Source organism: Sander lucioperca, chromosome 6 (assembly GCF_008315115.2).
Source record: "Sander lucioperca isolate FBNREF2018 chromosome 6, SLUC_FBN_1.2, whole genome shotgun sequence".
Lineage (NCBI taxonomy): Eukaryota > Metazoa > Chordata > Actinopteri > Perciformes > Percidae > Sander > Sander lucioperca.
In genome coordinates, this window is record NC_050178.1 from 28,747,805 (window position 1) to 28,760,842 (window position 13,038).

General features: G+C 39.7%; 1 protein-coding gene and 1 long non-coding RNA gene across 2 annotated transcripts in view; one reads left to right on the forward strand and one right to left on the reverse strand.

The window, feature by feature from the left end:
* Positions 1–13,038, reverse strand: part of LOC118495300 (nuclear factor 7, brain-like) — a 1,057,410-nt gene that overhangs the window by 928,308 nt on the left and 116,064 nt on the right. The window lies entirely within an intron of this gene.
* On the forward strand, positions 5,189–7,528 carry LOC116065134. The gene is made up of 3 exons (XR_004108671.2): positions 5,189–5,447; positions 6,905–7,024; positions 7,238–7,528. It is a non-coding gene; the product is annotated as an uncharacterized LOC116065134 (long non-coding RNA).

Sequence of the window (13,038 nt, forward strand, 5' to 3'; positions counted from 1 at the left end):
ATATATATGTATATGTATATAATCTATAATCTATACGATCTATTATTAAATGTATGTTTACTAATTTGAAATATCTGTCCCATGTATTCATTTCATTCAGTACTTTGTGTTTATAAACCTACTGAAACAGATACTGCACCATATAAAATCATCAACTTGTTTATCATCATAAGAGTTTGAAAAGCCTTAGAAACAAGGCAAAATGATTTTGTTTTGCTCTGTTGAATTGGAGTTTAACTTACCTATTTCAAAGTTGTTTTGCAGTGCTTTAACATTAATGTGATTTGTAGGTATATCAGATACTACATTACAGATACAGAAACACCCCCAGACACACATTAATCTAATACTCACACATAATAATGTGGTCCTATTCAAAATAAATTGTCCCCATTTGGGCCTTGATACAGCTTAGCAATGTGAGACTTTAAGCAGCCGTTTCAGCACCAGAACAGCTTCCGGGTGGAAAATATTGACCTAAAATGGTCAAATTAGTGTTGGTTTTGGTATATCCATGTTCAGGAAAACAAATGGTTCCAATTATTTCAAATACAGTGTATCTAACACACCCAGAGCCCAAGTTGTGGCAAAATAGTTTTTGAAGAATCTGTAGTTACTGCCTTTTTCCTTGGTATGGTGCCACGTTTTTGGTAAGTAATACAAAGCAAGAATACAGTAACTGCAAAATAGGGGTAAAATATCAAATTAAATATGAGGATTGATATGTACAAAGAATAAGCTAATATTAAGTAACAAAAACAGCCACATGTCCAATAATCTACCTACAACTACTTAGCTGGATGACAGGATAACTTTAAAGTCATTTTTCTCAGTTTTGCACTCTGCGTAGTTACTGCCTTTTTGCTTTGTAGGGCAGTATAGTGCCCAGGGGCACCACATTGTCTTAATACGGGCCTGAGTGCAGGCATATCAGTGGCACCAGAATGAGGCACCGAAATCCGCGTTGCTATTCCTGCAGCAGCAGGATGTGTTACGAGGAAGTACGGCAAAATAGTAGCCTGTTAGGCACGACGCAAAGCCGAGTGAAGTGAAAATAAATTAATAAATGGCGGCATGTGATTAATACAATTAAAAAAAATTAACACTTTATGCTCGGCCCTTAATCACATCGCGATTAACGCGTTAATGCTGATAGCAATAATATATATATATATATATATATATATATATATATATATATATATATATATATATATATATATACACACACTTTTTTTTTTCTCTCTTCTTTTCCTTCTTCATGTTTGTCCAAAGTGTAGTCAGAAGAGATGTGTTTTTAGCCCATGGCGGAAGATGCGTAGGCTTTCGGCCATCCTGATGTCAATGAATGAAAAATTGAATTGTCAATGAAAAATTAATAACATTGAACTTTTTTCCCCAAATAATGTTGAACATCATCTCGGTATAGGCCTTTCTCTCTCTCTGCAGATTGTGAACTTTTAATAATGTGATTGTATGAACTTCAGAGTTGAGCTGAGTTAGAAATGTTACAGACGTGCTTTTCTCTTCTAGTAAGATTCCTACCATGACTTTCACTTCCTGGACAGAAACTAAGAACAACTTTGCCACAATATGTAAGGTGACAAAAATATCAATGTTGTCTTCTGCCCCTGAATGGTCAGACAAATAAATAAATGTAGGTTAACACCACTGCTCTGCAAAGAAACAGATCTAGTAAACATCCTATGAACCTGTTGGCATTACAGCTCTTATTATTGACCACATACTGTCTCCTCATCAGATACAGCAAGTAGAAACACTACACAGGTTATATTTCTTATAGGCTTCGCCCTCTAAGGGCTGTCGCTATTGGGTTAATCCCTTCGTGCATGCGCAGTCATGAAGATTTTCTTTCCAGCCCTTGCGCCCAGCACGAGCCTCAACTTCGTCCGCAGATACTGTATATTACAGGAGCGGACTCGTTGCTCTGCTCCCAGTTTGTCTTCAGCGTTAGCAAAATAAAGATTTCTACCTCCAGTGGTGTTCACCTCTGTACCAACTGCCGGACTGGCTATATCCTGCCGTCGGATCTCCACCCCAGCTGCAAGTCCTGCCTTGGTGACATTTACGCAGGGATGGCACTCACCCCTCAGGCCTCCTGCCCGTTCTGCGCCCGCCTTCCATCTAAAGAGCTAAAATGGCAGGCGGACACTTTTCTGGTGCTCCAGGTCCACGGTGAGGGAGATGGCAGCTGGGTGGACCGACAGGACCCCGGCGACACCCTGGATCCGCTGGGAGAAGACATCTTCGCCGGGCACGAGTCCGCTAACTCGATTCCCCCAGAAGACGGTTCTCTCTCTGGTTTTCCCTCCTCCCCTCTGAGAGGACTGGACCCCGAGGCGGGTGATGACGCCCTCCCTCTACGGTTCTCCCCATCTCCGGCACAGCCAGGGGCATCGCCTTGGCAGTCTTCCCCTCTGCCACAAGCAGCTCCACTCTCCACCAAGGCTATGACCGCCGTCCTCACCCTGACGATGGCGTCCACGGTGGCGTTGTCGAGGATAATGGCGTGGCAGACTTTGGCCCAGCGCAACATCTGGCTCCACATGTCACAGCTACCCGCAGAAGTCAGATGTGAGCTCCTGGACAGCCCCATAGCCCCCGGTGGGCTATTTGGGCCCCGCCTACAGACAGCCACGTTCCATATGCACCATGCTAAGAGGAGACGCCCCACAGCATCTGCTACGGTTGCATCTTCCCAGGCCTCAGCCCCGCCCCCCTCCCCCGCAGCAGCAGCCTGCTCCTCCTAGCCGGCAGGCTTCACGGGGCCGGAAGACCATGGGAGCAGCCCTCACCTGGTCCAACCCGCCCCCCGAGCCACCCCACAAGCAGTGGCGACAGTGGCAATGACGGGACACGTCTGTCTCACCCCGGTTGAGAGCTGGAAACACAACGGCAGTTTCCCCTCAACCAAGCAGCTTTTGTTCCAATTGAACATTGCGGTGACTATAAGACAGTCGTTCCCCACACAATCACACACCGGCCCACCGCTGCACGTGGAGCTCCATCACTCTCACTATGTAATCAGCGGGAGCGAGCGGCCACTCAAAACGAGCGGTGCCGCGCAGACATCCTTCTCCCCCCAGCTGTTCCAGCGGGATGAGGAGGGCTCTGACCCAGTGGCCGCTCCCGCCTTACATGGCGGCTTCTGGCCACTGCCCTTTCAACGAGGTCCTACCTTGGGCTGTGCGATACGATCCCACGTCTTGTGCAGTGGCGGAATGGGCTCTGCGCTCCCTGCTGGCCATGTCAATAAGCAGCACACAGACATGCGCGCGCCCGATCTCAGAGCACAGCGCGGCATGGAATAGCTTGACACACATGGACTCATGGATGTCAAAGCTGATCACGAACGGCTCTATACATATACACAATACATTTTAAAATTCACATCAAACCTCAAACCAGAAAGTGGAGAGCTGACAGGAAGTAACATGGGGAGATTGGGCAGCATCCCATAATAAACACACAACTGTTTGGATCGTTTCCAGTTTCTAAACTGTGAGAATTTTTCTGCATTCAGTACTTTTACTACTTTGAAGCCTACATTTTCCAGTGCTGTAATAGTACTTTTACCTAATGAAAGGATCTGAATACTGCCATCACTGATTGTCATATTTTGGTTTCTACTTCAGCTTATCAGTGGAAATGCACAACATAGCCCCACCTTCTCTGGACAAAATGGAGACCACACACACATACACACACACACACACACACACACACACACACACACACACACATACACACACCAGAAATGACGCCACAGCTAAAGTTACTAAACTATCAACATTTTTGATCTTTGCTAAATATTAGGAAACATTTCGATGTGACAGCAGCTGAGCAGCATGATTAAAATTCTGTTTCCAGACCTCTGCATGTTTACAGGTGCTTCAGACATTTAGATAAAATGAACAATTACATTTGCAAATACATAACTCAGTGTAATGGTCAGTTTTCGGTATAAGTGCAGTTTAGAGTCCCAAATCCCCCATACGATCTCCTTAATTATGAACCTGATAAACCACCTGTGCTGTTTAACAGGTGTTTATAGTAGTTAATGTGTGCGTGACAAGTTTGCTACTCAAAAAGTCATTTTGTAGCAAATGTGCATTATTTACAAGAGGGCACTAATACACACAGTTCTTACAATTTACAGTGTAGCCTAAAGAAATCATGATAGACCTACTTACCTAACCCCCCCCCGCCGCCCTCAAAACTCGTTTTATAAACGGCGCTTTTCCAGCCGCATCCTGACCCAGTCCCGAACGGTTCCGCTCACCCGGACCCGGTCGAGGGAGTTCAGTCATAATCCCGACGATGGTAGCTTTATGGTAACTTTATGGTAACTTTGGGACACTCAGTTTTTGGAAAATAATAAACCAACCTGTCTGAAATAAGACCCTCATCATTTGGGACACTCAGTTTTTGGAAAATAATTTGCCCAGTAAGCACACATACGTCGCCACGACGTATGCAAAAGATCGCTTCATCTGCAATTGATCGCGGGTCATTTGGAAGCATCGTTTAATGAGCATCTGGACGTCTTATTATGATGGAAATCTATACATCGCAGCAACGTATTAACTATGTATGTTAGATGTATTACAAGTTCCTCGGTTGTTCGCGGGTCATTTGGAAGCATCGTTTATTGAGCGTCTGGACATCTAATTTTGATGGAAATCTATACATCGCAGCAACGTATTAACTATGTATGTTAGATGTATTACAAGTTCCTCAGTTGTTCGCGGGTCATTTTGGAGCATCGTTTAATGAGCGTCTGGGCGTCTTATTATTGTAACCGAGCGTTTCTTATATTGTCTCACTGTTTGGCTCTAAAAATAAAGACACAGGCTTCCAGAACCAAGACGGCACTGCTGCATGTCTTACTTTATTTTTCACCAACACAGTCAACGGTCAGAAAATACAACGTTTTTTCCACTTCCCTTTTTCCCGTCAAAATAAAAAGCTCTATGTTTACTATAACTTCCTCTTAAGCTTCAACTGAGAGGTTACACAATAAAATCCCTTACATTATGATGGAAATCTATACATCGCAGCAACGTATTAACTATGAATGTTAGATGTATTACAAGTTCCTCAGTTGTTCGCAGGTCATTTTGGAGCATCGTTTATTGAGCGTCTGAGCGTCTTATTATGATGGAAATCTATACATCGCAGCAACGTATTAACTATGTATGGTAGATGTATTACAAGTTCCTCAGGTGTTCGCGGGTCATTTGGAAGCATCGTTTATTGAGCGTCTAAACGTCTTTACTGTACACTCACTGTTGATGTGATGGACAGTGAATCTGAATTCTGCCCAGCAACATATTCGCGCCACAGTCGATAAAGGAAGGAAAAAAAGTTGCCAGTCTAGAAGGGTTAGGATGGAGACTGCTTCGTTGCTGCTGTCAAACACCATGGTAAGCACTATTTCATCTTAACGTAACGTTAATACAAATATTTCGACGTTTTCTCGTGTGGAAGTTGGTGTTCATCTGACAAATAACAAGATGTGTTAGTAAGTTACGCCATGTCATGGTTTAAAGTAACTTTAGAGCTGTTAGTTCAGGCTAACATCCCACTAGCCGCCCCTTTTTTTACATTCATTTAAAATTAAAATATCCATGCTCTAGCTAGTTATGTAGCTACTAATCTGACTGAATCTGAACGTTAGTTAACGTTAGCTATGTCAGTTGCAGTACAGGCCAGTAACGTTAGCTAACGTTAGGCTGCTAGATAGCTAGCTAATTGAACGTTACCCAATATCCCTTAACGTTAATTTTAGCTAGCTAGCTAACAGTAACTGAGTGCCGCACCTCAGTCATACTTTGCTCATATAGGTTAATTAGATTTTTTTGGCTTAAATGGAACTGAACCTCAACTGGGAACATTTAAAGCTGAAGACTTGTTATATAATCAAAATGTAAAGGTAAATTCTGCATGTAGCGTTAGCTAGCTAGCTAGCTAGCTAGCTAATCTGCCAACTAACGTTAAATCATATTTAAAAAAAGGTGAAGAAGTTCAGGGGCCGTCTAATGGCAGGCTAACGTTCGTACTTATTACATTGTGATTATAATGTTTTATTTTTACCCTGCTTATTACCAAAATGACACTACGTAAAATAAGTTTTAAGACAGTTTAGCTAGTAAGATTGGTTCGTTTCTGTACACTCGGCATTAAATCTGGTTAACAACTGATTTTGAAAACGGGGTTCGGAGTGCCAACGGTCATAAAACATCAGTTATTAGATGGTGCCCGTTTTCGTTGGCTAACGTCAGCCTTCAAAACACCCCAATGAGCCTCGTCACCTGTTACCATCATTTTCTTACTGATCTATCACTAACATTGATTACTTAAATAAAAACAATTTACCTGGCAAGCTAGCGTTAGCTTAATGTAGTTACTGTCCAGTCACTTAACTTTAGCTATGTTTTACTTTTTGTTGAAGCTAAATTGACCATCAGCCTACCTAACGTTAGCTACATAAAACTGACATTAGCAGTTTATAATCGGCTTTAACAGGGACTAAACACGTTCGATGGACATATTGAATCACATTTGACTTTGAGATCAATACAATTATCAATATCACAATAATTTGATTGGTACTTTTCCGTTTCATGTTTATAGCAAGGGCTACTTTGGTAAACTGTTAGTTGTTGTTTGCTTGTTTGTTTCACTAGCTAGTTATCCCTCATTAAAAAGGTGGTTCTTGCTAAGAATATCACCATCTTCTACAAAATGTCAGGAATACACCGTGTTCATTGCAAAACAGTAGTTTGCAATACTAAAAATACTGCATCCTCACAAAAGAGCAGTATTTTTTGTTAGTAGCTTTCACATAGTGTGTCTGTTTTTATGTTGGTATGATGTATAGTGGAAGATCAGAAAACGTGGGCAGGAGTTGGGAGAGAAGGCAATGCAAAGATAAAGGACATCATACCACAATAATAGTTGTGTGTGTGTATAAGCCTGATCAACAAGTGAAAAGAGTCAGGTATGTTATTGTCATATTAGTTTGTTGCATGATGCAAATTACACACCTGTAATCCAAATCTATCTAGTATTTGGGGCAGGCGCAGTGCCACTCATGATTTTTATGTGTTGCTCTATTTTTCAACCCCCTGTGTGTTCAAGGGTTCCTAGACTTTCTCTATCTATGACATTTTAGTTGAATTATTAATCACCTCTGTATATTAATCTCTTACAGATAAGAGGAAAGAGTTTGACGACCACTGCTGAATTGGCCTGCTCAGAGGAAGAGGCACTAATGATTCCAGAAAACAGGAAGCCAAAAAGAAGCCCTACACAGACTTTGAAATGGGTACGTAATAAACTATTATTAAATCATATCCATCTATCAACAGTAAATATTTTAACCCTTTGGAAGTTGTACTTAGGTTACATTTTGTATTCAAATGTAACCCTAACATGCAGTGAAGGAGAGATACCATACATCCTTCCTGCTGCTGTCAGACTTTATAATCAACACTGCTCCAAGTAGACCTCACGCAGCATATGTCACAATTTACTCATGTGCAACATCAATGTACACCTCATTATGCAATATCAATAACTACTCTGTGCAATACTGTGAATACCGTGTTATTACATTTTCTGTCTGTATACTTAACTGTTTGAACTACTTTATTCTTGCATTTTTACTGATGCTTTTGTCATTGCACTTTCCTTTTGGTGCAGCATCACTGAAAATGTCCACCACTGGGGGATTAATGAAGGATCTTATCTTATTTTAAATGTTTATATGTTTGTATTTTTCAGATCTCTCAATTGCCATGATGACCAAGATATTCAACGGGGAAATGTGGAAAGCTGTCATATTCCCAGTCATTACTTTGCCACACGGCCAATAATCGAGAGACACCCACCAAACGAGAGTAAACATAACTCAAGCCGTTGCACACCGTTCCCAGGAAACGTGCGTGCCCCAGCTCTTTGCCTGAGGGAAGCCCACAGTCTCAGACTTTAAAAAAACACTGGTTTAAGCTTTTAATAGTGTTTTTGTACATTAGCCCTTTTGTTCACATCGCCAATACGTCGCCGCGACGTATGTGTGTTTACTGGGTGGGACACTAAACTGCACGAATACCTGAGTTTTCTTACCGTTTAGTTGAGCAGACGTGATTCCAGAGCGAGTCAGGAGGCAGAGACACAGAAGAGGAAGAAGCTCCATCTCTGTCGATGTCTCCTAAAGATCAAACATCACTTTAACATCACAACGTCTGTAATCACGGAGATGGAGCCACTCCTAACCTACATCCATGCTTCGAGAAAGCGGTTTCGAGGATTCCGCAAGCTACAACAACAAGCAACAGCACCACTTCCTGCACAAATCCTTCAGAATAAAAGCGTCATCCTCACATAACTAGGACTCGTGCATTCTGCACAAAAGCTACTCATAATGTGTGCAATCTGCAAAAAGCTCTTTATCTTCACGCTAACATTAAACACTGTAAAACATTACAGACCCATTTAGTTATGTCCACTTATTTCTTATTTTTAACTGAACGAGCTTATACAAGTTGTGGATTTTGAACTCAACTTTATGAGTTTTTGAAAGTTAAACTTGCATTTATTCATTGGGTCGACTATTTTAATTTAGTTTTAATTAAATAGTGTTGATTGAACTTGGGTATGTAAGTTAAGTTATCAGTTGAAAAAAAAGCGTGTGTGTGTGTGTGTGTGTGTGTTGCAATAAAAAAGAGTTGCCTTTCGAGTTTAAAATAACCTTTCTTAGTCTTCTTTCATGGCAAAGTTAAAGCATGGACACAATAAATTAATTATACACCGCAGATAAGTGATGTAGCCTATTCAAATTTCAACTAAAATATAACACGTGTTGTGGCAAACAAGAAAGCACTAGTGCCACCGCGGAGGGAGTACCTGTCAACGGCTTGTGAATTGTGAATTTGGCATTTCACTCTTCTCAAATTGAAATGGAAAGTACTTCTCAAAAGTCAAACGTTTAGCCCCGCCCACATTTAGCCCAACCCCGATCTGCATACTGCAGTCAGGTGCAATTGGTTCATTGGCTGGTCAATTCCCATGATGCAAGGCGGTAAATAGAGTTGTGTTAAAATTTGCTGAAAAGTTTGCAGTTTGTTCGAAATACAAATGTAACTTTATGAATTCCGTTTATTAAACGTGTCTGCTTAGAATGTAGTGTTTTTTTGCCTGGTAATTGTCATTGTTGTGCTGGTTTACATTTGTAACCATGAGTTAAGTGGCTGTTATGTTTGATAAGAAGAGCTGGAGTATTGCAGCATTACAGGTTGAGCAGTAATAGGATTCCTTCAGCCATTAATCTGCAGCATAATTATTATTTGTTTTAAGTGAAAGTATGAAGTTAAACATGTCATGGAAAGTTAAATCAACTAAAAGAACAACTTGAACAAAACTAGAACACTGTAGTTACATCCAGTGTTGTCAACTCTTTTCCAATGAAAGTCGCTAGCACCAGCTCCAAAAGTCGCTAAAAGTCGCTAGATGACGTCATACGCTCATTTGCATATTTTTGACGTCATTACGCAATCATTTGTATAAAGCTTAGTGGTTGTGTCAGCAAGGTAGATAGAACGAAATAGAACTCTTTAGCCAAATAATCACAAATTCAATACAGGAATTTATTTTACCTTATAATTATTACTTAGGTAGCCGATCTTTGAAGTAAAAAAAATGAAATTCTACAAAGGGAGGGAAAAAGATCAATAAAGAATTCTCAAAGAAGGCTGGCTTGCCCAGGTCCAGGCCAGCTCAGCGGCGTCTTTCTCCCATCGCGTCCCACTGTCTCTCCTACCTACACCGGCCCCCGCACACCCTGCCCCCCTCCCCTTCTAACTACCTGCACACTGTGCGCAGTGCTGCTGCACATGAGGAGAGAGAGGAGAGGCTGCTCCGCTGCTCCTCAAGTCACAGAACAGAAGACTGTTTTGGCAGCTACAGGAGAGAAATACCTTGCGTGCTCGCTGGACAATAGTGACGACTTTTCTACAGAAAGTCGCCAGATTTGTCGCTAGTCGCTTTTTTGAAAAAAAGTCACTAAGGGGGTCTGAAAAGTCGCTAAATCTAGCGACAAAGTCGCTAAGTTGGCAACACTGGTTACATCAACCTCATTAACTTTAATTTCTAAGTTGAAACAAAGGCAGTCTTCAAGTTGAGTGAACTTCAATTTTCAAGGCAGCAGGTAAACTTGCATTTCCAAGTTAAACTACCATGAACTGTCTTACAGTGAAGCTGATTATTAAATTAAAACTACAGAGCATCAGATTAAGCTATATATTTACTGTTATTGCACAGATGTCTATACTTCTTCTCCTGACCACTTTATCAGCAGAAGTAAAACCTTTTCCGGTGCAATTTCTCCAGAATAAAAGTTAATTAACGAAATGTTGCACAGAACCAACAACCAGCTAAAGTGTGATCAATACTTTCTGATAATTTAACTGTGGAGTAAAGTCTGGCTACACCACAGATGCATTATGGGATAGGAGGGGGGAAAAACCTGCTGTGGGTTGTTTGCATTTCTATAAACCAATCACAATCGTCCCTTAGCTTAGCACCCATGGGCCTCATTAGCTCTTACCGGTGTATCTCCATGTGTACTTCGTCCACAGCAATCTCACCAATCGGTCCCAAAACGTCCCAGTTAGAGAGGAAATGCCGTAAACATATTCTTTGTAAATCTTTATAATCATTCCCAGAAAGAACCAAGCAGGCCTGTCACATAACAGCACTCAGACCTTCAGAATAAAATCACCCCAATATTTATTAATTATCGTTCTTATCATTATTACTATTAGGATATTAGTAGCAGAAGTATAATTTTAATTTCCCTGAGCTTTATTATTGTGTTATTAGGATTTTATTGCATCTCTTTTCATCTTGTAATTCGTTGCAGGCTGTCATCTCGATACTATGTTCCTGTGTCTGTGTTCCTGTCTCTTGAAAGGACTTTGTTGATGTGGCCTGCAAAGTGAAAAACTCCCATACAGTCACACTAACTGCTGATGTATCTGTTTAATACAACTGTCTTGTTTTTATTATGTATATCAACCAGCACCAACTGCTGTGAGACATCCCAACAGTTCAGTTCCATATAGTAGGAAACTCCAGGCCTTGATATATGAGACATTCTACCAGAAAGGTACATTTCCACAAAATCTTTGAAGGAAAAAAGATATGTTTTAAAATCTGAACATTGAGCCATATGAAGGACATGTTAAACTAAGAGAAAGACATATGGTGCCAGCTCAGCATGTTTTTATGCCTGAATAAAACACATTTTTATACACATTTCACCCCTAAGATGTTAGGCCCTGTCAGACAAATTGGTAAATGCCAGAAAGGTTTCCTAATGAATTTCTTTGATACAACTATAATTTTCTTATTGATCAAATGTTCCTGATTGTATCTAACATGGTTTTGTAACTCCTATAAGAAATATAAGTGACTTTGTGGGTAATTGTAGTTGATAGTAAGCAGAGAACAACCGTCAGGAACTCTAAAAAAAATCTACCTTTACATCTCAGATTTTTACAAATACGTAATGGTGGATATATACCCCCACCTTTATGTACATATTTATATATATTAATTCATGAATATTTACTTAAATAGTCATTTTTATATCATAATGTGATGTGTGACAGGACTGACTTTATGGATTAGATGTTAGTTAAAAGCTATACATTCACAGTGTAATGTTTATTTATTTATAAAATGCTTAACCATGACAGGTTTTAGATATTTATTATATGCAATACAGGTATTAAAAACAAACAATAGCATTCATTTGTCAGGTCTTGACACAGTTTTAAAAAAACCAAAAAGCATCTCTCTGCTGGTGAGTGGTGTCATGGCGCCCTCTGGTGGACACCAGCAGGAACTACAAGCAGAGACAGAAAACTAATACACATTAAAACATGTTTACAGTTTTTATTATTTTAATCTGAATGTTTTGATCTTATACACTGACTCCACTTTTTAAATTGATATTCATTTAATTGTTAGTCTCTCTTTGTAATACTATATGCGTTTGTTTTAATCGTTATATTGATTAAGTATTTAGAATAATTCATTTAATAATATATTTATATTGAATACAAATGACTCAAGAAACGTGATATAGGGTGACAAAATACAAATATACAATTCAAAAAAAATATTTAAAAACGTCGTCAGTGTGGGTCCATTTGACAGAGGGATAAAGTTCAGTTATTTATGTAAAAAAATAATAAAATCGTACTATTCAGATGATAAACGTGAGTTTATGAAAAGAATAAAATCTCTAAATACATAAACTTAAAAATGTATTAAGAAGAACATTTTATATCCAGAAATTAATAAATTTAAATAGAAAACCAATTGTATGGGAGTAATATGATATTAAAATCTGATATTCAGAATAAAACTAATTTAAGAAGAAAAGTGTCATGAAAAAAATTACAAATAAAATCTTAATAGTCATAATAAAAATATTTAAAAGACAATTGAGAATAAAATCGTAATATCAAATTACAAAATAATTAAAAAGGAAACAAATTTATGGAGTAAAATGGATAAGAAAATCGTATATGCAGAAATAAACCACCCCAACCACTTGACCAAACCAAGCCTAAACTTGTACTGGCACGCAGCATGGAACAATCTAATGTATCAACAATTCACGCACTACTGTATGCACTCACAACAACAAACAACAAACAAACTGTTTGGAGGCGTCATGTGTGCGTGCGTTTGGACTAAAACAGGTGTTGTACATGATGACGTAAATATTTTCGGCGCATCAAAAGTGTGTCTGTTAAGATACCTGCAGACAAGGCTAATCCAGCACAAATAGTGCATAAAATCACCCAAATAGAGTATTTGAAGCTCATATTATACAACGAGGAAAATCTGCAAAAGGTCGACTATTTGAACAGAGCCTTCACACGCTGGCTTACGGCCTGAAACGTTCGATGTCACACAGCTACCGCAGGATGATCTATACCT